The 24,806-nt window shown below is 37.6% G+C and overlaps 1 pseudogene; it reads right to left on the reverse strand.

Annotated features, from left to right (window-relative positions):
• The window catches only part of LOC100138884 (histone-lysine N-methyltransferase SETMAR-like), a 90,784-nt pseudogene extending 66,184 nt beyond the window's left edge, over nt 1–24,600 (reverse strand).
• Nucleotides 24,601–24,806: the final 206 nt, after the last annotated feature.

Genomic DNA, 24,806 nt, shown 5'->3' on the forward strand with positions numbered 1-24,806 from the left:
GCTGATAGAACAAATGGCACTCACTGTGTTCAGGAGTTCTATGACCATTTTTCAGCTCAATTACAAATAGCATGCTATTTGGAAACATATTAATAATGTGTCTTTAATCCAATTTTGATGTCATTTATTATTTATAACTTGATGTAATTTTAACTGTAATTCTAGTATAAAAACTTACCTTTAATATATAGAAGAGTTCTATTGGATATAAATTGGGAAGACATTAAAAATAAGGCAACCCAAGAACTTGCCTATACACTATAACAAAGTTTTAAATGTGTCTTCAAAATATTCACATTTGTTTCTGAAAACAATATGATGGGAGGGGGGTTCAGGATGGGGAACACGTGTACACCGGTGGTGGATTCATATTGATGTATAGCAAAACCAATACTGTATTGTAAAGTAATTAGCCTCCAATTAAAATAAATAAATCTATATTAAAGAAATAAAATCTGAGAAGTGAGAAATAGATTTAAGGGACTAGACTTGATAGACAGAGCGCCTGATGAACTATGGACGGAGGTTTATGACATTGTATAGAAGTCAGAGATCAAAACCATCCCCAAGGAAAAGAAATGCAAAAAAGGCAAAATGATTGTCTGAGTAGGCCTTACAAATAGCTGTGAAAAGAAGAGAAGTGAAAATCAAAGGAGAAAAGGGAAGATATTCCCATCTGAGTGCAGAGTTCCAAAGAATAGCAAGGAGAGATAAGAAAGTCTTCCTCAGTGATATACGTATATGTATATATATATATATATATACACACACACACACACACGTTTTAACCTCTCCACAATAATTTCCAGGCAACAGTCCATCAGTTTTTCTTCTATAACAGATGACCTTAAATAGCTCATTGAATATCTATCTTGCCGTCCCTAAAATAGTACTTGAAGCATGCTTATTTTTCACAATGACCATCATTAATGAGAGTTTTGCCTTTTCTTGATTTCAAGTTTTTTTTTTTTTTTAATGACTCCTGGTACCCTGCATTACCACACATTTAATTAATAGAAAATAAATGATTTACTGAATATGAAACTAATTATTTTTACTTCACTTAAAATAATGCAGATTTAGAATAATAAGATAAAACATTTGCTATAGCTATGAAATCACATAGGAGATGAGAAATGGAAATTTCACACCATATCAGTAAGCAAGGATGTCACAGTCACCAGTGATTCCAGCCCTCCAATTTGAAGTAGTGAGCCCTAATGGCACTTAGGAGATGAATGTTCTTGTTCAGTTGCCCAGTTATGTCCAACTCTCTATGACCCCATGGACTCGGCATGCCAGGCTTCCCTATCCCTCACCATCTCCCAGAACTTGCCCAAGTTCATGTCCATTGCATCGGTAGTGCCAATCAGCCATCTCATCCCCTGATGCCCTCTTTCCTTTCATGGATCACTGCCTTGTCATGGTGAAGGGGCTTGTATAACTCAATGAAGCTGCTAGCCATGCCATGCAGGGTAACCCAAGACAGACAGGTCATAGAAGAGAGTTCTGACAAAACATGATCCACTGGAGGAGGGAATGGCAAATCAACCCAGTATACTTGCCATGAGGATTTCATGAACTGTATAAAAGGAAAAGACTAGCTGGGGTCTAATAACCATTAAACTACAGCCATTACCTATGGTAAACCCAAGAGAGCCCAGAATGTGAAAAAAAAAAAAAAAAACAAAAACATAGGATACTGGCCCCAGATAGCTGAAATACATATCAAAGGAGTGATTTTAGTGAATGCAGATTCTTGCATCTTCCAACATAGAAAAGCAGTAATTTCTTAACTTGGGATATCTTATTTTCTTTAGCAATAATCTCTCGATGTTCAGTCTACCTACACTTTGTTGCAAAACTTCTATATAACCTGTCTCCTCACCTCACCTCCTTGGATCAGTCCTCTCAGAATTACCTGAAATACTGTCTCCTGGGCTTGAAGTCCTAAAAGTTTTCACCAAATAAAATATAATTCTCAACGTTAAGGTTGTGTGTAGTTTTTCAGTCTACTGAGACTAATATGAGATTAATATGATATGTGCTCCTTGGTCTCTGCAGAAGCTACTCAGGGAAATAGTAGTGATGCTACACTCCAGGATTCTGGGTGACAGCTGCAGACAATAGCCTCTCGGTACTTTTCAGGAGAACTGATGCATCATAAAACCTTTTGTTACCAAATCAAGTAAATGTGCCTGTTGCACAGTGAAGCTTAACAAACCAAAACCTCGGGGTTTAGAACAGAGAAAGACTTATGGACTTCCCTGGTGGCTTAGACAGTAAAGCATCTGCCTACAACGTGGGAGACTGGGTTCAGTCCCTAGGTTGGGAAGATCTCCTGGAGAATGAAATGGTAACCCACTCTAGTACTCTTACCTGAAAAATCCCATGGATGAAGGAGCCTGGTAGTCTACAGTCCATGGGGTCGCAAAGAGTTGGACACGACTGAGCGGCTTCACTTTCACTTTCATATTCAAGGCTTATTGCATGGTCAAGCAAGGGTAACTGATGATATTACTGAGTCCAAGCTTGTTCTGTTCACCATACAATAGGTCAATAATTTGAATACAAGGTGTTTAGGCAAATAATATGACTCTATTCAGAAGGCTTGCTGACCAGGAAGATGGCAGACTAGTGTCTCAAAACAACCATGTTATTGAGGTCTGGAGGCCAGGTGCTTTTATAGAACAGAGAGAGAAAGGGAGATGAGGGAGTAAAATAAAAAGGCCATTGATCTTACAAATATCTCCTGAAATGACTCACCTTAGGGAGGGAATGTGTCTACTTCTTCCTTCCTGTAGCCTTACACAGGTGGACAGGGTCCTGAACAAAGGCATTTTGGTTTAGCATTTAGTCAAAGGGGATGGGTCAGGTTCCCTGAAGCAGGCCATTATGTATGGACAATATCCTTTTAGTGAACAAAAACAATGGGAAGAAAAGGCTAAACTAAAAGAAACAGATCAAACATGGAGTCAGGTTTTATTTTTCCCTGTAAAATGGCTTGTACTCCAAAACCCCAAACTCCTTGAAGGGTTTCAGCAAAGCATTTATAAAGGCAAAGTGAAGGAGGGGTAGCCTAGGGTCTGTGATTAGCACGTCTCTGATTTGTTAATGGTGATTCATCCTTGGTACTAGAAGATTCGGGGGGCTACATGTTCACAATCATAGAGCATTTAATTTCTTCCATTTGGTGGTGGCTTTAGCATCTTAAAAACTCAGGAAATATGCATAAGATACTATGTTCTAGGTACTTCAGAGAGGAGCTAAAGCAGAGGATATGGGGGAGGAGCATCCCTGAAAGGCTCCACAGAGTCCTGCTCAGTTAAACTTTCACAACTAGAAATCCCTTCAGATCCCAAGTTGATCACTAAACTTGATGCTCAGAATACATTTTAGAGAAAATGAGAACAAATGCTTAGAGGAAATGAACCCAGTACGTCAAACTGTAATCTCAGAAATGAGTCTCAAAGGTCTCCTCTACCCATAGAGGTTGCAGTTGAGAAGAAGCAGCTGATGACCCAAACTTTTCAAACAGATGAGAGAATGAGTGATTAGCAGAAGAGTAAAAGTGCTTGCATTCCATACCTGCAGGTCTGCCTGTAAAATTACATCCTGCCAAGCCTTTCCCAACTCTAAATTTGTTGATGCACATTTATGTATTCATCCACATCATAAATACTATGTGAAATACATTAAATCACATGGTCCCTACACTCATCAAAAAGAATTCCAGGATTGTCTTTTAAAGAAGCCACTAATCAAAGCGAAATATTTAAGGGTAACAAATCAAAACAAATCTAGTTAAAGCTTTGTTTTTCTCCAGTAGTCATGTATGGATGTGAGAGTTGGACTGTAAAGAAAGCTGAGCACTCAAGATGCTTTTGAACTGTGGTGTCGGAGAAGACTCTTGAGAGTCCCTTGGACTGCAAGGAGATCCAACCAGGTGATCCTAAAGGAAATCAGTCCTGAATATTCATTGGAAGGGCTGATGCTGAAGCTGAAACTCAAATTCTTTGGCCACTTGATGCAAAGAACTGACTCATTTGAAAAGACCCTGATGTTGGGAATGATTGAAGGCGGGAGGAGAAGGGGACGACAGAGGATGAGATGGTTGGATGGCATCACTGACTCAATGGACATGAGTCTGAGTAAACTCTAGGAGTTGCGAATGGACAGGGAAGCTTGGTGTGCTGCAGTCCATGGGGTCACAAAGAATCAGACATGACTGAGCGACTGAACTGAACTGAACATATCAACAGTTGGTATACCTTGAATTGACACAATTACACAATGTTGCATGTCAATTATATCTCAATAAAAGCAGGGAAAAACCACCTTTGACACTCTACTAAGTCAACTCTGCCATTTCTTGTCTGATCATAAAAAAGTGAATTATTCTTTTAATCATCTACACACTGTAGATTTAATAGTTTACAAAACTGGACTTGTCATATTACCACATGGAAATTACTATACTGCCACAACATGCTTCAAAATGGATTCAGCTTCAAACCAGTACAAAGCTCATGCCTACCAAAAAGTCTTGAATATTTGAAGAATGTTTGTCTTCAGATAAAGGCTATTCTATACATCTTGTCCAATCGTCAAATCTTGAGATACATTGCAAAAATGTTTTCTCTCTAATATGTCTAATTTTCAAATAGCTAGGTTTATTAAGTGGTTTTAACATAAGTTGTTATTTTGTTACTACGAAAGAAAATCAGTATAAGAAACAGCCAAATATTTTCATATTTTGAGGAAGATAAAGAAATAAGAACCATACAATTTTATTCCTTGGTTTTTAACAATATTTGCACCCTCATAATTATATCATTATTTTTTTTTTTAACCTTTGCCATAACTCTATGTGCAAATCTGAGAAGGCTTATTTAGGATGGTAAAACAAACCTCCAGTTCCCTATGGATTCATCAAAGATGAATGTCAGCATGTAACAACATATCTTTTGCTCAGAGCACCAGAAAATACTTCTTAATTACACTGCAGCCTCTCCCTCTTCTGAGCCCTGCTATCACTATGATGATGATGGCTCTTCTCATGATTCATGCTTTTCTTTAGTTATATTAGTTGTTTCCTGGGAGGATATTTTGAGAGCTTAGAATCCTCTCACCTTCCCATGAATAAGAATGTCTACACTACAATAATTAAATACTTTAGGAAAGAATGCAGACAAATCCACCTGATAGCTCAGTTGGTAAAGAATCTGACTGCAATGCAGGAGACCCAGGTTCAATTCCCGGATTGGGAAGATCTACTGGAGAAAAGGATAGGCTACCAACTCCAGTATTCTTAGGGTTCCCTTGTGGCTCAGCTGGTAAAGAATCTGCCCACAATATGGGAGACCTGGGTTCAATCCCTGGGGTTGGGAGATCCCCGGGAGAAGGGAAAGGCTACCCACTTCAATATTCTCGCCTAGAGAATTCCATGGACTGTATAGTCCATGGGGTCGCAAGCGTGGGACATGACTAAGTGACTGTCACTTACTTTTGCAAACAATGGTCTTTATTGATAACCAAGAGCATAAGGAATACAAAAATACAATCAGAGATGCAGGCTCCACATAAAAGTAGGTCAACTTCTAACTGGGCTAAAAGGCCAATGAACCTGTAAAGATATTTTAAAATAGGAAGCAATAATTGGTGAAAGTAAAAACGTGGGTTAAACATAATCCTCCTAAGGTTTCAGAAAATGTTTGTAAGCTGGGTTAGATTTGGAAGAATCTGAGTATTAATGAAATTATTAGTTCTCTTGTATATTTTGAAAAAGAAAATGAAAATAAGTATGATTTATTCTATGACATCTATAGACATATAAAGGACCTAAACTGTATAATGATTCAATAAAACTATTATATTAAGATTTTTTTAATTTAAGTAATTTGAAGGCTCAGAAAAGGTTCAGCAACTCGAAAATAACAAAGACTAACAGTGGGATCGCACCGTTGGCTGCCAATTACTGCAGAGTAGTAGTGGCTTGTCTTGACGTGACACAGCATGAATTTTTCTCCCAGTGGATAATAAAGGTAAATTTTTTTCCTGCCTTTGTTTGGTGTTTATACACAGTATAGCTGAGGATCCTAGTTGTAGAACTGAAACATACTTTCATTGTTTATAACCTTGATTTCTCTATGAGGTACTTCTGTTTTATTTTACATTAAATGTATTTAAACTGCTAAACTAAAAATCTAAATTGCTTTTCTTTTAATTGATATTACTCTTCTTTTTAAGTCAAGGTAGTATTGATAGTAATAGAAAGTGTTTCTTTACCTGAATATAATTACATTTATTTTTATGAACCATTAAAAAAAAAAAACAACTTAAGTTGCTAGAATCAGCCAATTATAAAATGATAGAAAAACAATTATTGCACAGATCTTTGAGGAAACTCATTCCCCATTATATTAACATTCTCAATTCATTTTGATATTTGGCAAAACTAATACAATTTTGTAAAGTTTAAAAATAAAAAAAAATGTAATGATCTCTATACTATATTTGTCCAGAAAAATAAAATTTATTGTTGAACATAAATTAGTAGCAGACCCTTAGAATAATAATCTAAATTGAGAATTTAATCATTCATACCAATGTTATTTATATTTAGATAAAAATAGGTGAGTCATAAAATAATAATAAGCAGTAAGAAAAGTTGTATTATCTATGTAAGTGGTCTCAAATTTTGGTATTGCCTCAGAATCACCTGAAGGTCTCATTTGAAAGACTGTTAGACCCCATTCTCAGAGTTTCAAATATAGTATGTCTGGGGTCGTGCCTATGAATTTGCAAATTCCCACATGATGCTAGTACCATTCACTCTTTGAAAACAACTGGGGGTAGACTATTAAAGATTATTTGGAAATATTAAAGCAAACAGAACAATAACAATGATAACAACATAAAAAGCTATTTCTTGCTGCTTTATTTTTCTACTTTTGCTACCCCAAGTCTAAGCTACATCTGTTTTAAATTAACTCTTCCAATGGGAGTCACGTAGCTCCCTTTGTACAACCTCTCCCTCCCACCCTCTTTGAGAAAGAGAAAGAAGAGAGGAGAGGAGAGAAAGGAGCAGGAGAGGATAAGGCAGGAGAGTAGACAAAAGGTAGGTAGACAATTCATCTTTGCAGATGAATAAATGGCAGGCACTTAGGCTTGATACCAACTATTATAGCATTTCCATACTATCATTTCTGAGATATATATATGTGTGTGTGTATATATATATATATATATATATATATATATATATATATATCTCTACATGTATTCTATATATCTATGTCTATCTATGTCTATGTCCATGTCCTATATTTGTATCTCTATATTTGTATCTACCTATATAGCAAACCTGGAGAGGGGCATGGCAGCCCATTCCAGGGTTCTTGACTGGAGAATCTCCATGGATAGAGGAGCCTGGAGGGCTCCATGGTGTTGAAAAGAGTCAGACACAACTGAGCAACTAAGCACAGCACTGCTGCTGCTGCTGCTGCTGCTAAGTCGCTTCAGTCATGTTCGACTCTGTGCGACCCCATAGATGACAGCCCGCCAGGCTCCCCCGTCCCTGGGATTCTCCAGGCAAGAACACTGGAGTGGGTTGCCATTTCCTTCTCCAATGCAGGAAAGTGAAAACTGAAAGTGAAGTCGCTCAGTCGTGTCCGACTCTTAGCGACCCCATGGACTGCAGCCTACGAGGCTCCTCCGTCCATGGGATTTTCCAGGCAAGAGTACTGGAGTGGGATGCCATTGCCTTCTCTGAAGCACAGCACAGCACGTAGCAAACCTAGCTGCTTTCATTACACCCCACATATGAGTTAGCACAATATTCCCGACTGTCGAATAGACTGTCCTTAAAACCTAATGTGTTTCACAAAGCATTATGCTTTCTTTTATATGATGAAAGTGTGAGAAACAATGATTCACTCTTCATGTTGGTCTGCATAGTCCAGAGCAGTGGATTTCTATTCAGGTGACAGTACTGAAACTTAAAAAAGGCTGTTACAGCACATTTGTCCTACAAAGGCCTCCAATGCACTTGCATTTTTTCCTCATTCTACTTTACTTGCATGATGTCATCAATATAGTGGATCATTTTGAATTCCTGGGTGATATACAAACAGAACAGTTACCTCTAAACAGAGAGGAGAGGAGAGTCTTGTATAGCCCCAGTGCAAGACTGTATATACACTTTATAACCTGTATGAATTTGAACTGTTTCTGTTCCTCTTTTTCATAGGGTTGAAAAAAATTGCATACAACAGGTAAATGGTCACATACCATATATCTGAGTTTGGATAACATTCTGTATGGAATGATTAGCAATTAAGGGTACTATTTATTTGTGATTTTATACTGTGACACTTTTTTTTTTCAATTTTTTATTGGCATATAGTTGGGTTGCAATGTTTTATTACTTTCAGGTACAGAGCAAAGTGAAACTCATACATACATTTGCATATACTCGTATATACACCACACAAGCAAGGAAACTAGTGCATTTGATCACTGAACTTCTCGGTGACACTGGAGACACTCTCACTGGTGTATTTCTTATATTCTTGGGCACTATAATATCTCCTGGTTCCCCATTCAGGACACAATCATCACACTCACTCTAGTCTTCCCTAGTATTAATATAATCATTCTGCTATGTCCTATTCTCTGAACATTTTGATCAACACTTTAAGTTTCTGCAGTGGAGTACCTCATACTTCTATTACATTTCCTGTAGTCTATTGCCTTTCCCAAGTTTTAAGGACATTTCAGCAGCACATTTTCCCTGTGTCCTAAGGTCCTCACTTGGGTGTTATACTTTGTAAATTGTTTATTTTTGTGTATCTAAGTTTCCTTAAGGGTCTCTTGAAACCGTAATATACTCAACACTCCACCAGACAAGTTATGTTTTGGCTTAACCAGTCACAAAGCATATGGCTAAGAGGGCAAATGGAGGCATATTTCAAGGAAATTATTTTGACTCTCAGGACAGAGACATCTGTGTTTTTTTAAGCAAGGAGACTCCAATGACTATAAAAGAAGGGGGAGCCATTTTTCTAGACTCAGAGGACCCAAGATATTCTGAGGATTCAGTATTAAGTTGTTTCATCCAATATCTGTTTCTCAACACAGACTGGGCTCATTCTTTCCTATTTCAAGGACTGGACCTAAGCATAACATGTGTGAGTACTTAGATTGGGCTTCTCACAGTCCATGGGGTTGCAGAGTTTGACATGACTGAGTGACCAAATGCTTTTACTTTATACTTAGGTTGAGAAAACTTGGAACTCAGTGCCTTCTGTGATTGAGTTGTGTGTCTGCTCCTAAACTTTGTCTGTTCTCTAACTGATGGAGATGGATGTTATTTAATAAATTGCCAACTGTATCATTGGTTACTACATAAAGCTTTCAATTAATGATTAGATATCTTCAGCCTTCTTTTGTTTTCTCAACAGATATACATTTCCACTTTCTTTATAATTCTCCCCAAAGTTTCTCAAATGAATGATATGGACCAACTGGTAGTACATGTCTTTACAGTGGCATACCACTACATGCACCGCTGATTAAAATGTTAACAAAAACATTGCTAACACACACCAGGGATAAGCACTGTCCCTGTTTGATTTGCTAGTGATAGAGTCTTTTACCAGACTTCAAGTAGTGATCCAACTCCTGAATCCTGTCTTCATGTCTGTTTTCTCACCTTACTTCTGGACCCATCACTGACTCTCAGTGAAAGAAATGAATTCTGAGATGAAAATAAACATGCAGTGTATTTATTATCCAGTACTCTGGAGATCAACATCTATGGGGAAGAAAAACAAAGCATAATTGAGCAGAGGGAGAAATTGGACTGTAAAGTAATATAAATAAAATTTTGACTCACCCTGCAGGGACACTGGGGCTTCCCAGGTGGCGCTAGTGGCAAAGATTTGGCTTGCCAGTATAGGAGACACAGAGAGATGTCGGTTCCACCCCTAGGTGGGGACGATCCCCTGGAGGAGGATGGCAACCTCCTCCAGGGGCAACTGGCATGGCAACCTCCTCCATGGCAACCCACTTCAGTACTGCTGCCTGGAGAAGCTCTTGGACAAAAAAAGCCTGGCGGACTGCAGTCCATAGGATACCAAAGTCAGACATGACTTAGCATGCATGCACGCAAGGATACAGAGACATTGAAAACTGGATGGCCCTTCAGGGATTGGCTGTGTGGGACAAGAGGCTCAATCTTGTACTTCACAGTGGCCAATCACTCGATGCAAAAATAAGTGGGCCATTATGTAAAATAAGACTTCTAAGGTGGCACTAGTGGTTAAAAAAAGCAGCAACAACAACAACAACTGCCTATGCAGGAGACTAAAGAAACATAACTTCAATCCCTGTGCTTGAAAGATCCCTTAAAGAAGGGCATGGCAATAATTGTCTTTAACAAAGGGCATTTCATAAAGAGGACTGAGAGTCTAAAGATGCCATCTAGACTCATTTTCAGCAGCTGGAAAGATAATGCTTTCATGCTGAAGTTGAATCTGGTTGGCATGGCACGGTGTCTACTATGCTGGTACACAGGGCTATTTCTCTGCTCAGGCTATGGAAAAAACCATCAGCTCCAACATTTCTGCTTTTCAACTGTATAAGATGTTTTCTATGACTTTTGCTACTGCATTTATGTTTCCGTGAGATAGTCTTACGTCAGTTTAGTCTTTCCAGGTTGCTACAAATAAGACTTGAAGCTACCTAAGGAAACTTTCTCTAACTTTATACTGCCTTTGTCCATTATAGATTCCAAGCAAACAAAGTCATGGTACACACATGATGTTCCTTTACTTGTTTAATTATTGAATTGTATTTCTTTTTCAAAGTAAATGTTTCCACTTGAGCAATGGATCGATACTCCTCTCTTCTCAAGAAACAGCACCTAATGAGTAATGCATTGTTTGTTGATAGTTGATAATTTTCCACTTCTGCATGATGAATTATTGCAGATTTTGTACCTTATAAAAACAGAGGGGTTTAGAATTCCCAAGTATAGTTTTCCAGGGTTGAGATTTCACCTGGGGTTTGGGGTCCTCTTCCAAGCCCTTATGATTGTTGGCAGAATTTATGATTTTGATTCTATGATTATGGTTAAAGTGCCCATTTTCTTCTAGCTGTTCTCAGCTGTTAAGACTGCAGTGAGTTTTCTGCCATATACCCTCCTCCAGAGAACCACTTACAATCTGACACACTGCTTATCTCACCAAGACGGGCAGTCTTATAATTCTCTCTAGTCTGCTACTAATTCTTATGTAACATAATGTAATCATCTTTGCTGTATAACATAACCTGACTCTGAAAGTGACTATATTGTTCATGGGGTTCTCAAGACAAGAACATTGAAGAGGTTTGCCATCCCCTCTTCCAGTGGACAACATTTTATCAGAAATCTCCACCATGACCCGTCCATCTTGGATGGCCCTACATGGCATGGCTCATAGTTTCATTGAGTTAGACAAGGCTGTGGTCCATGAAAATTAGAAAATTTTCTTCAAGAAAATTAGAGATACCAAGGGAATATTTCATGCAAAGATGGGCACAATAAAGGAAAGACATGGTGTGGACCTAACGGAAGCAGAAAATATTCAGAAGAGGTGGCAAGAATACAAGAATAATTATACAAAAAAGATCTTCATGACACAGAAAACCATGATGGTGTGATCACTCACCTAGAGCCAGACATCCTGGAATGTAAAGTGAAGTGGGCCTTAGAAAGCATCACTATAACCAAAGGTAGTGGAGGTGATGGAATTCCAGTTGAGTTATTTAAAATCCTAAAAGATGATGCTGTGAAAGTACTGCACTCAATACACCAGCAAATTTGGAAAACTCAGCAGTGGCCACAGGACTGGAAAAGGTCAGTTTTCTTTCTAATACCAAAGAAAGACAATGCCAAAGACTGTTCAAACTACTGCACAATTGCACTCATCTCACACACTAGCAAAGAAATGCTCAACATTCTGCAAGCCAGGCTTCAACATTATGTGAACCGTGAACTTCCAAATATTCAAGATGGATTTAGAAAAGGCAGAGGAAGCAGAGATCAAATTGCCAACATCCATTGGATCATCGAAAAGGCATGAGAGTTCCAGAAAAACATCTACTTCTGCTCTATGAAAGAGGTGAGTGAAAAAGTTAGTTTAAAACTCAACATTCAGAAAATGAAGATAATGGAATCTGGTTCCATCACTTCGTGGCAAATAGATGGGGAAACAGTGAGATACTTTATTTTCTTGGGCTCCAAAATCACTGCAAATGGTGATTGCAGTCATAAAATTAAAAGACACTTGCTCCTTGGAAGAAAAGTTATGACCAAACTGGACAGCATATTAAAAAGCAGAGACATTACTTTGCCAGCAAAGGTCCATTTAGTCAAAGTTACTGTTTTTCCAGTAGTCATGTATGGATATGAGAGTTGGACTATAAAGAAAGCTGAGCACTGAAGAATTGATGCTTTTGAACTGTGGTGTTGGAGAAGACTGTTAAAAGTCTCTTGGACTGAAAGGAGATCCAACCAGTCAATCCTAAAGAAAATCAGTCCTGAATATTCATTAGAAAGACTGATGCTGAGGAATTCCAATACTTTGGCCACCTGATAGAAGGAACTAACTCAATGGAAAAGATCCTGATGCTGGGAAAGATGGAGGGCAGGAGGGGAAGAGGAGGACAGAGCATGAGATGGTCCCCAGACACCACTGACTCAAAGGACATGAGTTTGAGCAGGCTCTGGGAGTTGGTGATGGACAGGGAAGCCTGGCGTGCTGTAGTCCATGGAGTTGCAGTCGAACATTACTGAGCAACTGAACTGAACTGAACTGAAAGTAACTATTGCATCTTGTTTACAGGCTTCTCTTACATTCAAAGAGTAGGGATTATTCAGAATATGTTTAACAGTACACAGAAATCTAAGGGCTTATCTCAGAATTCTACCTGCAATATTACATATTAAGTATGCCATTATCATGCTTAATTATTAACTTTTTTCTTATATATATATATATCTTTCTTTTAAAAATTTTAGCGGAAACTATCAATAGTCTCCATATTATTAAATCCAATGGCAGTTACAAATAATTATAATTAAGCAGTTACAAACAATGCAAGCCATCATCTTCCTTGACCTTTTGGCAGAATGCAACTTTTTGACCATTTCTGAAACATAGCACTCCCATAACTCATTACAAAGATGTATCATTATATCATTATACATACATACATACAAAGATGTATCATTATATATAACGATGACCCTGTATGCAAAACAGCAAAAAAGACACATATGTAAAGAACAGACTTTTGGACTCTGTGGGAGAAGGCAAGGGTGGGATGATTTGAGAGAATAGTATTGAAACCTGTGTATTACCATATGTGAAACAGATCACCAGTCCAGGTTCGATGCATGAAACAGAGTGCTCAGGGCTGGTGCATTGGGATGACCCTGAGGGATGGGATGGGGAGGGATGTGGGAGGGGGTTCAGGATGGGGAACATATGTACACCCATGGCTGATTCATGTCAATGTATGGCAAAAACCACTACAGTATTGTAAAGTAATTAGCCTCCAATTAAATAATTTATTTTTTTTTTTAAAAGCTCAGCTTTAGAAACACAAAATCAGGTGTGAGTGATAATAATATTTAATTTCAAGTGAATATAAATGCCTTAAATTTATATATCACTTTGTAGTTTATATTACATAACACATGCAGAATATGCATAGTAATAAACATAAAAACACACAAATACAACATAGATATGAGTAAGTAAAAACACAGGTTTTTTAAGGCACTCTTAGTTTGGCTAATTAACCATTGAATAAGCCTGTTATCATAATGTAATGAAATAAAGAGTGGGAACATTTAAAAGTCAATGGGCACTGCCCAAGCAGAATAAAAGTTCACCATCATTTCAAATTCAAATATTAATTGATTGTATGTTACTAAAAAGCTGTAAAGACAGTTTTCTGGAAACATTTGAAGAAGCTTTAAGGAGAAGAGAAGCACAATACCAAAGTGGAGTAATAGGAGAGAACTGTGAGCAAACACATACATTTACTGAAGAGTAATGTCTGTTTCAGGAACACATTTTTGGTGGAACTTGTCATAATATATTTTGTTATATATTTATAGAGATCGATTAAAGAAAAAATAGATATCAAAGATGAGTATATCTTTTGCATTAACTATCTGCAATGCCAGTGCTGACCAAACAGATCCATACCTCTTGAAATTTTGCCTGCCAAACATAAGAACACAATTGCAAGATGTTTGTGTACCAAAATATTTTAAGGCATAACAGAAGCAAATTTATATTGCCTCTGTATTTCAGATTACCATTTTTCAATAATGTGTTAAGTCACTTCAGTTGTGTTCAACTCTTTACAACCCTATGGATTTAGTCTGCCAGGCTCCCATGTCCTTGAGATTCTCCAGGCAAGAATACTGAAGTGGGTTGCCCTCCTGCAGGGGATCCAGAGATCCAGAGATCGAACTTGTATCTCTTATGTCTCCTGCACTGGCTAACAAGTTCTTTACCACTGGTGCCACCTGGGAAGTCCATTACAAGTAAATGTTTACTCTGACTTTTGAATCTCTGTAGCAAAAAATATTATTGGTCTAGAAATACATGTATTTCTTTGTTGGGTTCTGATTTCTATTACTATTTTTTTTTCTATTAGTCATTGTGTAACTCTGCATTCTTTCCATTAAAATATGTGCATTTACACATTGAATAATTTACTGGAAAATTATCATTTTAGCATATATCATTTTGAAGCCAGGTTAATCAGTAGTAATCCTTTGAGACAATACATCATTTATAATACTAATGTACATTTTATAATTTAATTGCTAATATGCAAATGATAAACACTATTTACTTTGATAAGTACCTACATGCAGGCAAATTTTAACATGGCATAGACATTGAATGTGTTATATCCAGAATATCCCACTGCAACCAGGCATGGTTTCATTTATACAAAACCTGAGTGTATCCATTGTTAACAACTTGAATTAAAAGTTAATGATCAAATTGAACCAAGTTTACCAAGCGTAATTCTATAGTAGAAAAGAGTTTGGTTAAGAAATATATTTTATTATACTTTATTTTCTATAGCAATTTAACTTACTTTGAATACAATAGAAACTTAATTCTATTTCATTCTTGGTTAGATTTATTTTCCTCAGTATTGTCTCTAAGCTTTGGAGTTTTGCAGAACATCGGAGACTGAGAGGAGAGGTGAAGGCTGTATCTGAGACTGCAGGCAGAGGTCCACTGTCGTTATTGGAATGTCCATTGATCCTTTCAAGGCCCTGCTTTTTCCTGAGTTTTCAGGTTTCTAGGACAGCACAAATTCTCTGTAATTTGAAGGTTTACTTTTAAGTTTATGGTTTTCTTTTTGATTCTTAAAACATTTAAAATAATTTTTGGAGATGTAAAACTACCTCATTAGAAATATACATGATGATAGAAACTATATAAAATATTAATAAAAGTATAAAACTTCAGTACTCGAACACCTGTAAGTATCATTAATAGTTGGAACTTACAACTCCAAATCTTTTGTCTGTGAATCAGTAAATCTAATATGGGTTTTCTGTATAGATTGTTTTATCACTTTTAGGCAATAATTTTACATCTGTTTTTATCCAACTGATTTTTCAGATTTAATCCACTGCTAGAATAATTGCATAATGACATCCAAAAATTGTAAAAAGTAAAATATCTTGTTAATTTCCCTAGTACATTTATTTTTATTTATTTATATTTTCTTGAAATCTCTTCTCAAGAGGAATAATAAAATAGATTATGAAAAATCAAAATTTACTTTTTGGCTTACAATTAATTATAAGCATCAATTTTTTTTAAGCATCAACTTCTTTTTCATCTTACCTCATTTTAAATTCGTCCTCCTCCCTGACAATCACTCTTAAAATTTCTTTTATGTTATTTGCTTCCATACTTCTAATTAACCACTATTTCTTGACTTTATTACATATTTATATATTATACATTGATGTTAATATACTCTTGCCCATTTCTTAAGTTGGATCACCTGTTTCCAATGACAATACTCCTTAGCCTCCCCTTTCTTAGTTTAGTCCATCAACTGGATCAAATACTTTCTCTAGTGTCTTCCTGAGAAAACTCACATTGGCATTAGTAAAATATCTACTTTGAGAAACCCACTGGATAAAACAATTTTACAACTTTAAAATGACTAATGGTTTCATCGCATGTATTCTTCTGTTTGGTATAGAATATCCTCTCAAGATTGTAGAGGTTTTTACCTCTTGACATTCATTACTATTGTCTTCTGAATAAATCTGAAGCCCTTCCATTCCTAATCCTTTCCTAGTAATCAGTTTTCCTTATTTGGAAATTTCAAATTTCACAATGGTTTGCCTTGATATAATTCATTTTTTTTTTTGTTTGTTTAGCTAACTTTACTTTTAAATTGTCATTTTACTTCAGTATGGTATAATTTACATTCTTTTATTTAGGAAAGATTTCTTATTTAATTTGCCTTGTTTTTTTCTCCCTTTTCTTTAATCTATATTCTGAAACATATTTATGAAGATATTGGAGATTGTTATATTTGTAAATTTACTCATGTTTAAAAATGTTTTTCTAATCCATTGTGAACTTCCTCAATTTACAACTTATTTACCTTATTATATATCTTAGTAAATATCTTTATATATTTTATATGAGTATATAATTCTTATACTCATATTATATAATACAATCTTATATTTTGCATTTTCTTTGATACTTTCAACTTTGAAAGATATACGTTTTGTTATCTGACAATTCTTTATTACCTATCATTTTTTGTCATAGATGTGGTATTTTCTCTATGACTCCTAAAACATTGCTATATTTGTAAAAAGTGTTTCTCAAAGCGTAAGTGCTTTTTTCTCTAAATTATTAATTTCCCTTTTATTTGCTTTGATATATGTCTTTCATTGGAGACTTTCCTCAAATATCTTGGGAATTGTCATGGTTATATCACTGAAGATAATTCCATTACACTGAAATGAGAAAAAAAAAGTCTCTACAATTTAATGAGGAAGTAAAATCTAATTTCTGTCTCTTTCTATCTATTTATCACAGTTTGCTTTGGGGATCTGCTCGGTGTCCTCTTCGTACGCACTCTAAGGCCCAGGCAAACCGAGTGGCCCTATGGATGATGTCCAACAGAAGCCGTTAATGTTTCCATCCAGAAAAGAAAAAAATCCACTTCTACTCACAGTCTATTGACCACAGCAGTCCACAGGTTGTGCCTAAATTCAATAAAGCAGGAAAATATAACCTTCTCACGTGCTGATCAGATCAGATCAGTTGCTCAGTCATGTCCGACTCTTTGCGACCCCATGAATCGCAGCACACCAGGCCTCCCTGTCCATCACCAACTCCCGGAGTTCACTCAGACTCAACGTCCATCGAGTCAGTGATGCCATCCAGCCATCTCATCCTCTGTCGTCCCCTTCTCCTCCTGCCCCCAATCCCTCCTAGCATCAGAGTCTTTTCCAATGAGTCAACTCTTCGCATGAGGTGGCCAAAGTATTGGAGTTTCAGCTTTAGCATCATTCCTTCCAAAGAAATCCCAGGGCTGTTCTCCTTCAGAATGAACAGGTTGGATCTCCTTGCAGTCCAAGGGACTCTCAAGAGTCTTCAACAACACCACAGTTCAAAAGCATCAATTCTTTGCTGTTCAGCCTTCTTCATAGTCCAACTCTCACATCCACACATGACCACAGGAAAAACCATAGCCTTGACTAGACGGACCTTTGTTGGCAAAGTAATGTCTATGCTTTTGAATATGCTATCTAGGCTGGTCATAACTTTCCTTGCAAGGAGTAAGCATCTTTTAATTTCATGGCTGCGATCACCATCTGTAGTGATTTTGGAGCCCAGAAAAATAAAGTCTGACACTGTTTCCACTGTTTCACCATCTATTTCCCATGAAGTGGTGGGACCTGATGCCATGATCTTCATTTTCTGAATGTTGAGCTTTAAGCCAACTTTTTCACTCTCCACTTTCACTTTCATCAAGAGGCTTTTTAGTTCCTCTTCACTTTCTGCCATAAGGGTGGTGTCATGTGCATATCTGTGGTTATTGATATTTCTCCCGGCAATCTTGATTCCAGTTTGTGTTTCTTCCAGTCCAGCGTTTCTCATGATGTACTCTGCATATAAGTTAAATAAACAGGGTACAATATACAGCCTTGACATACTCCTTTTCCTATTTGGAACCAGTCTGTTGTTCCATGTCCAGGTCTAACTGTTGCTTCCTGACCTGCATACAAATTTCTCAAGAGGCAGATCAGGTGGTCTGGTATTCCTATCTCTTGAATAATTTTCCACGGTTTATTGTGATCCACACAGTCAAAGGCTTTGGCATAGTCAATAAAGCAGAAATAGATGCTTTTCTGGAACTCTCTTGCTTTTTCTATGATCCAGCGGATGTTGGCAATTTGATCTCTGGTTCCTCTGCCTTTTCTAAAGGAGAAGGAAAAAAAAAAGTTTATGAATAAATGTTTAACATTGCACAACAGTACTGTCATAATTACTCCAATACTTTGGCCACCTGAGGCAGAGAGTGAATCGCTGGAAAAGACCCTGGTGCTGGGAAAGATTGAAGGTGAAAGGAGAAGAGGGTGAGATAGCTGGATGGCATCTCCCAATCAATGGACATAAATTTGAGTAAACTTAGGAGATAGTGAAAGGCAGGAAAATCTAGTGTGCCACAGTTCATGGGGTCCCAAAGAGTCAGACATGATTTACTGACCAAACAACAATGAAAAAGGAGATGCTAGAATGCTTGTTGCACACTTGGAGAGACTAATGGAATTTACCCTTTTATTAGAGGAGCCCCTATATTGTTTTCTGGTGTTATTTTCCCTTGGTAAATGAGCTTTCACAGAAAGAAATTCTCCAATCTCATGCCATGCAAAAATGCAGTTGAGGCATAAATCTGTCTGCAGACAGACATCCTGGGAACCAAGCTGGGGAAAATTGTATAGCTCTCTTTTTATGTATAGGCCCTGTTTTAATGATGGTACCACAAATCTGCTTTTACTATGTCAGTTGTGAGTGAGTCCAGAATGTGTCTGAATCAAAGACTCCATAGGGCTTGAGTCTTGATCATGTTGTGTTTATAAACAAAAGAATCTATAAATTTTAATCTTCTTTTTGAGACTTAGAACCTTTAGATATTTCAATATTTTCAGCCTTTAGATGACCTCCATAGTAGCCTTTCTACTGAGCCCACTGATATTGATGTTTTTAACATTTATGTTTCTCTTATTTATATATAATTACATATTTTGATGGTTAATTTACAGATGAGTTTGCTCACATTTCCCTAGTGGCTCAGACAATTAACAAATATGCCTGAAATGCAGGAGACATGGTTCAATCCCCAGGTTGGGAAGATCCCCTGGAAGAGGTCATGGCAACCCACTCCAGTATTCTTGCTTGGAGAATCCTCATGGACTGAGGAGCCTGGCAGGCTACAGTCCATAGCCCCCAATGAGTTGGACACTGCTGAGTGACTAAGCACATCATAGCCATAACAAAGTACCATAGATAGGTAGCTTAAACAACATAAATTTATTGCTCACAGTCTAGAGACTTGGAAGTTCATTATCAAAGTGTCAGCTAGTTCAGTTCTTAGTGAGAGAGCTCTTCCTGACTTGCAGATGGATTCCTGCTTGCCGTCTCCTTGCAAGGTAGACAGGAAGAGTGAACTCTGGTTTCTCTTATTTTAAAGATACTAACCCCATCCTGAGGTACCTACCCTGGCCCTATTTAACCCCCAAAAGTCCCAGCTCCTAATACCATCACCTTGGGAGTTAGGACTTTAACATTCTAGGTTTTATTGTTGTTCAGTTGCTAAATTGTGTCTGACTCTTTGTGACCCCATGGACTGCAGCATGCCAGGATTTCCTGTTCTTCACTGTCTTCCAGAGTTTGCTCAAACTAATGTTCATTGAGTCAGTGATGCCATCCAAACAGCTCATCCTCTGTTGCCCTCTTCTCCTTCTGCCCTTAATCTTTCCTAGCATCAGGGTCTTTACCAATGAGTCAGCTCTTTGCTTCAGGTGGCCAGCATTTTGGATCTTCAGCATCAATCCTTCCAATGAATATTTAAAGTTGGTTTCCTTTAGGATTGACTGGTTTGATCTCCTTGCAGTCCAATGGACTCTCAAGAGTCTTCTCCAGCACCACAGTTCAAAAGCATCAGTTCTTCCATGCTCAGCCTTCTTTATGGTCCAACTCTCACATTTGTACATGACTACTGGAAAAGCCATAACTTTGACAAGATGGACCATTGTCAGCAAGGTGATGTCTCTGCTTTTTGATATGCTATCTGTGTTTGTGTTAGTGTTCCTTCCAAGGAGCAAGCATCTTTTAATTTCATGGCTGCAGTCACCATCCATAATGATCTTGGAGCCCAGGAAAATAAATTCTGTCATTGTTTCTACTTTTTCTCTGTCTATTTACCATGAAGTGATGGGACTGGATGTCGTGATCTTCATTTTTGGAATGTGGAATTTTAAGCCAAGTTTTTCACTCTCCTATTTCACCTTCATCAAGAGGCTCTTCAGTTCCTCTTTGCTTTCTGCCACTAAACTGGTATCATGTGCTCCATAACAAATGCCAACTTGAATAGGACACAGGGTGCTCAGATATTTGGTTAAACATTATTTATGAGTGTGTCTGTAAGGGTATTTCTAGATGAAACTAATGCTTGAATTAGCAGACTGAGTAAAGAAAATTGCCTGCCCTAATGTGGCCAATCCTCATCCAATATGTTGAAGGCTGAGTAGAATAAAAATCCTGACTTGCTAATAAGAGTAGATTCTTCCAGTCTGCATAGCCTGCATAGTGATCTTTTTTGGACTTTGGACCAGAACCGAAACATCAGCTCTTCTTGAGTCTGGAGTCTGAAACTTAAACCATCACTTCTCCTGGGTCTCCACGTTGTGGACTGCAGGTCTTGGACCTTCTCAACCTCTTTAATGGCATAAAACTCTTTCTCACAATAAAGATCTTTGCATATTCTATTGGTTTTGTTGCTCAAGAGAAATTTCTTAATGCGTAAATAAAAGTATATAATTCTTATCTTCATTTATCAACTTAGATTTGAGGAGAAAGTTTTATCTGGAAGTGTTTATTTTGTACTATATATAGGAGATAGAATAAAATGACATTAGGTCTGTTTATTGGAGGGTGATTAAATGGCCTTGTGACAGCAGGAATGCCAAATGAAACCATTTAGTACTCTCATTAAAACATTACCATAATTTTATTGCCTGAAATGATCTAATATCGCATCTTAAAATATATATTCCCTATGGGCAAATACCACTGATAGGTTTAAAAATGCTGACTGTATCATAATGCAAACTATTAAAATTTTTTGAGGAGTTCAGATGGTAATTCCAGAATTCTCCAATAAGGCTGGTGTGTTATTGATGAGGTACATACTGTTGGAACAACTTCTAAGGTCAGAGTTTAATTATATATGTGATACAACTCCAAGGTTTCAAGATAATCAAGCAATACATAAATCATGATCATATAGAGTTTAGGGAGTGATTAAGCTTGAAGAAAATCCACAAAATAGCATGAAAGATATACTATGAATTTAATCAATTTGTCAATTAAACTGATTAATATGAAATATGGTGTTGCTTTTATAAGCTTTGTTTTAATTTTATAAATGTTTATAAATACATAGGTTTAACTATAATATTATATAAGACATTATCTGCTGAGTCTCTAAATAACACTAAAATTTCAAATACATAGTTTAGGATAAATTTTCCTACTGTCTGAAGCTTGGTGAGTGTGCAGGTTATATAACTACTTAACTGAAAAATCACCCTTCTATCTATATTGTTTTGTGATGCTAAATCTGGGACTTTACATATCATATTTCTCCTATTTCAGCAGACTCAACCAAAGGTTTTTCCAGTAAGAAGTCACCCTGGGGACTAGAAGGCTCCTTGCTCCCTGTTTCTTTTCAGTATTACCCAAACTGCTGCTTTTAACCCTCACAGTGGCAGCTCTTTCCACTAGTGCATGCTCATAGACATGAGATGTTTGGTTGAAGAGTAGTTCTAGGAAGACAGGAGACGGACGGGATAAGGAGGTTAAGATTTGAATTTTGATTGTGTTGATTGTGTTGAGGAAGCTGGGATTCCCAGGTGGTGCTGTGCTAAAGAATCCGTCTATCAATGCAGAAGATGCCAGAGACCTGGGTTTGATCCAGAGCTGATCTCTGGAGTAGGAAATTGCAACTCACTGTGGTATTCCTGCCTGGAAAATTCTATGGACAGAGGAGCCTGGCAGGCTACAGCCATGGAGTTTCAAAGAGTTGAACATGACTTAGTGATTGAGCACACACAGAGCAGTAGGTAGGTTCTTCAAAGCAAGATGTCATATAGGTGGATAGAAATATATTCCTTTTTCATTGTATGAGAGAGAGAGAAACCAATGTGTAAGGACACTTATGTAGCATGTTTGTATAATGCTACTGCAGTAATATGGACATCACTTTGAAACAAGCCACTTCCTCGGGAAATCTAAAAATATAAATAATTTCTCTAGGAAATATAGAGTAACCAAACATCTATTAACATGACAAAAATATAAAACAATACAGCAAAGCAATGCTTTCATGTGGTAGTACTTTTATATACAAATAAATACCTTTCTGCTTTACTGAGGTGTCTCAACTTATATGATTATACATTGCCTTATTTATCTGCAGTTACTAATTTTAACTGCATTTTGCAAAATTTCTCTTTCTCTTTAAAAAAAAGATCACTCATTTTCTTGCCAAGTTCTATGGCATCTCGGCTGTTTTCATTTTTAAGACGTAATCTCTGCACAGACTTGATTTGTGGACAAGGTACCTAAAGGACAGAGTATAGCACAGTCTGTGTTTTCACTCCTCACATTTCAGGACCTTGAAAGGCAAAGGAAAGTGCATTCTTCCTAAAGGGAATTTTTCTGACTATTCATTTAGTCAAGCAGTATCTAGTTTTAGGAGGAAGGAGGTGGAGTTTTAGAGAGAGATTCTCTTATATAAGTAGTCACACCTGGCTTCAGTAGGAGTTATTCTGTCTCCTGCTAGAAGCTAAGACTGTTATGTCTTCTCTGAACAGACAGGGTGGTGTGTGGTTTTCTCTGAATCATTTCAGCTTGCCCTGGCCACTTGTCTCACTGACAACACACCTCACAGTGCAACCATGGCTCTCCTAAACTCATCAGTATTGTGTGAATCCACTTTTCTTAAAAAACAAACAAACAAACCTTTAATTTTGTATTAGAGTATAGCTGGTTAATAATATAGTGATTGTTTCAGGTAAGCAGTGATGGTACTCAGCCATACATATATATGTATACATGCTCCCCTAAACTCCCTTCCCATCCAGGCTACTGTATAGCATTGTGCTGGACAGTAGGTCCTTGTTGACATAAACCAACTCTTGGGTGGGTTTTGTGTGTCTTTGTCAGGGTCACTGGGGCAGCTTTATGCTCCTACCTCCTCCTCTAGCTTCTTGACTCCTTTACAGGTGGACACTGTAAAAACCAAGGCTTTTTTTGTGTACACCCTCAAAGAAGGGCTGGGAGGTTTGGGGGCATGGATTTCATTATATTTTCTTATTAGGTCTTTATATATTATAGTAATATAGCCACCTTCTTCCTAAACCTGTGGACATGTCATGAGGCTCTAATCTGTCTTAGCAGCCATGGCACCAGGGCCTGCATATCAAGCTCCCTCAAGGAGTGTCTCTCCATTGCTCTTCCTCCCTCAATATCCTCCTTGGGGAGAACTTGTTGTTTTTGAAACATCAGAACTTTTGGACTCTATTTCACACAAGGATGGCTCCTCATATCTGTGATGGTTCTTTCTGAAAGGTCTGCCCTTACAGTATTGTTTAATGTGCAATAGTCACATTGAATCCCTTCAATCATGTGTCAAATAGTTAAGAGTTTCATTTTAAGAAAGATGGCTGTGAATAAAGATTATATTCTCTTCTTCTAGTGTAATAAATATGTCTGCATAAAGACAAAATAAATCAGGATAAGGAAAGCAACAAACCACACCACTGGCTGTCTCAGTCTCCCTTTCTCACTTAGGAAATCCTTAGGATAAACCTTTGTCAATGCTCACCATGTGGAGGGGCTCTTTCCAATTCCTTCCTGAGGCCTCAATGATTTCCCATTTACTACTCCTCTTCCACCATTCAGGGACGTCAAAAGGAGTCCAAAGGCAGAAATCAAGAAGTTTCTTCTTACTTCCGGTCAGGGCCAGGAAATATCTGACTCTCTGGTGTCCTACACAAACTCTCCCTTCCCACCTTTGGGCTTTTACAGGAATCTGGGACTGCAAGACTGACTGAGAACTTAGACTTCTTGTGCGCCCAAGAGCTGGCACAAGGTGGGGAGGAGAGAGCCCCTCTGTGCCAGGTAACGGCTTTTCTTCCTTTCCTAACACTGAGGTGACTTCCACCACGTGGAGGGGCCTCATGAATATAAGAAAACACATGCATGTGAACAAGTTCTCCCAAATAGACAGTCTTTGGGCACCCAGTGTGCTTAGGCTTGTGCTCCTGGCTCTGTGACGTGCCCCAGGGACATCAGATTGTGGGAAGCAACATGTTCGTGGTGGTGGTTTAGTTGCTAAGTCACATCTACCTCTTCTGACCCCATGGACTGGGGCCCACAAGGCTCCTC

Source organism: Bos taurus, chromosome 20, assembly GCF_002263795.3.
Source record: "Bos taurus isolate L1 Dominette 01449 registration number 42190680 breed Hereford chromosome 20, ARS-UCD2.0, whole genome shotgun sequence".
In the NCBI taxonomy this organism is placed as follows: Eukaryota; Metazoa; Chordata; class Mammalia; order Artiodactyla; family Bovidae; genus Bos; species Bos taurus.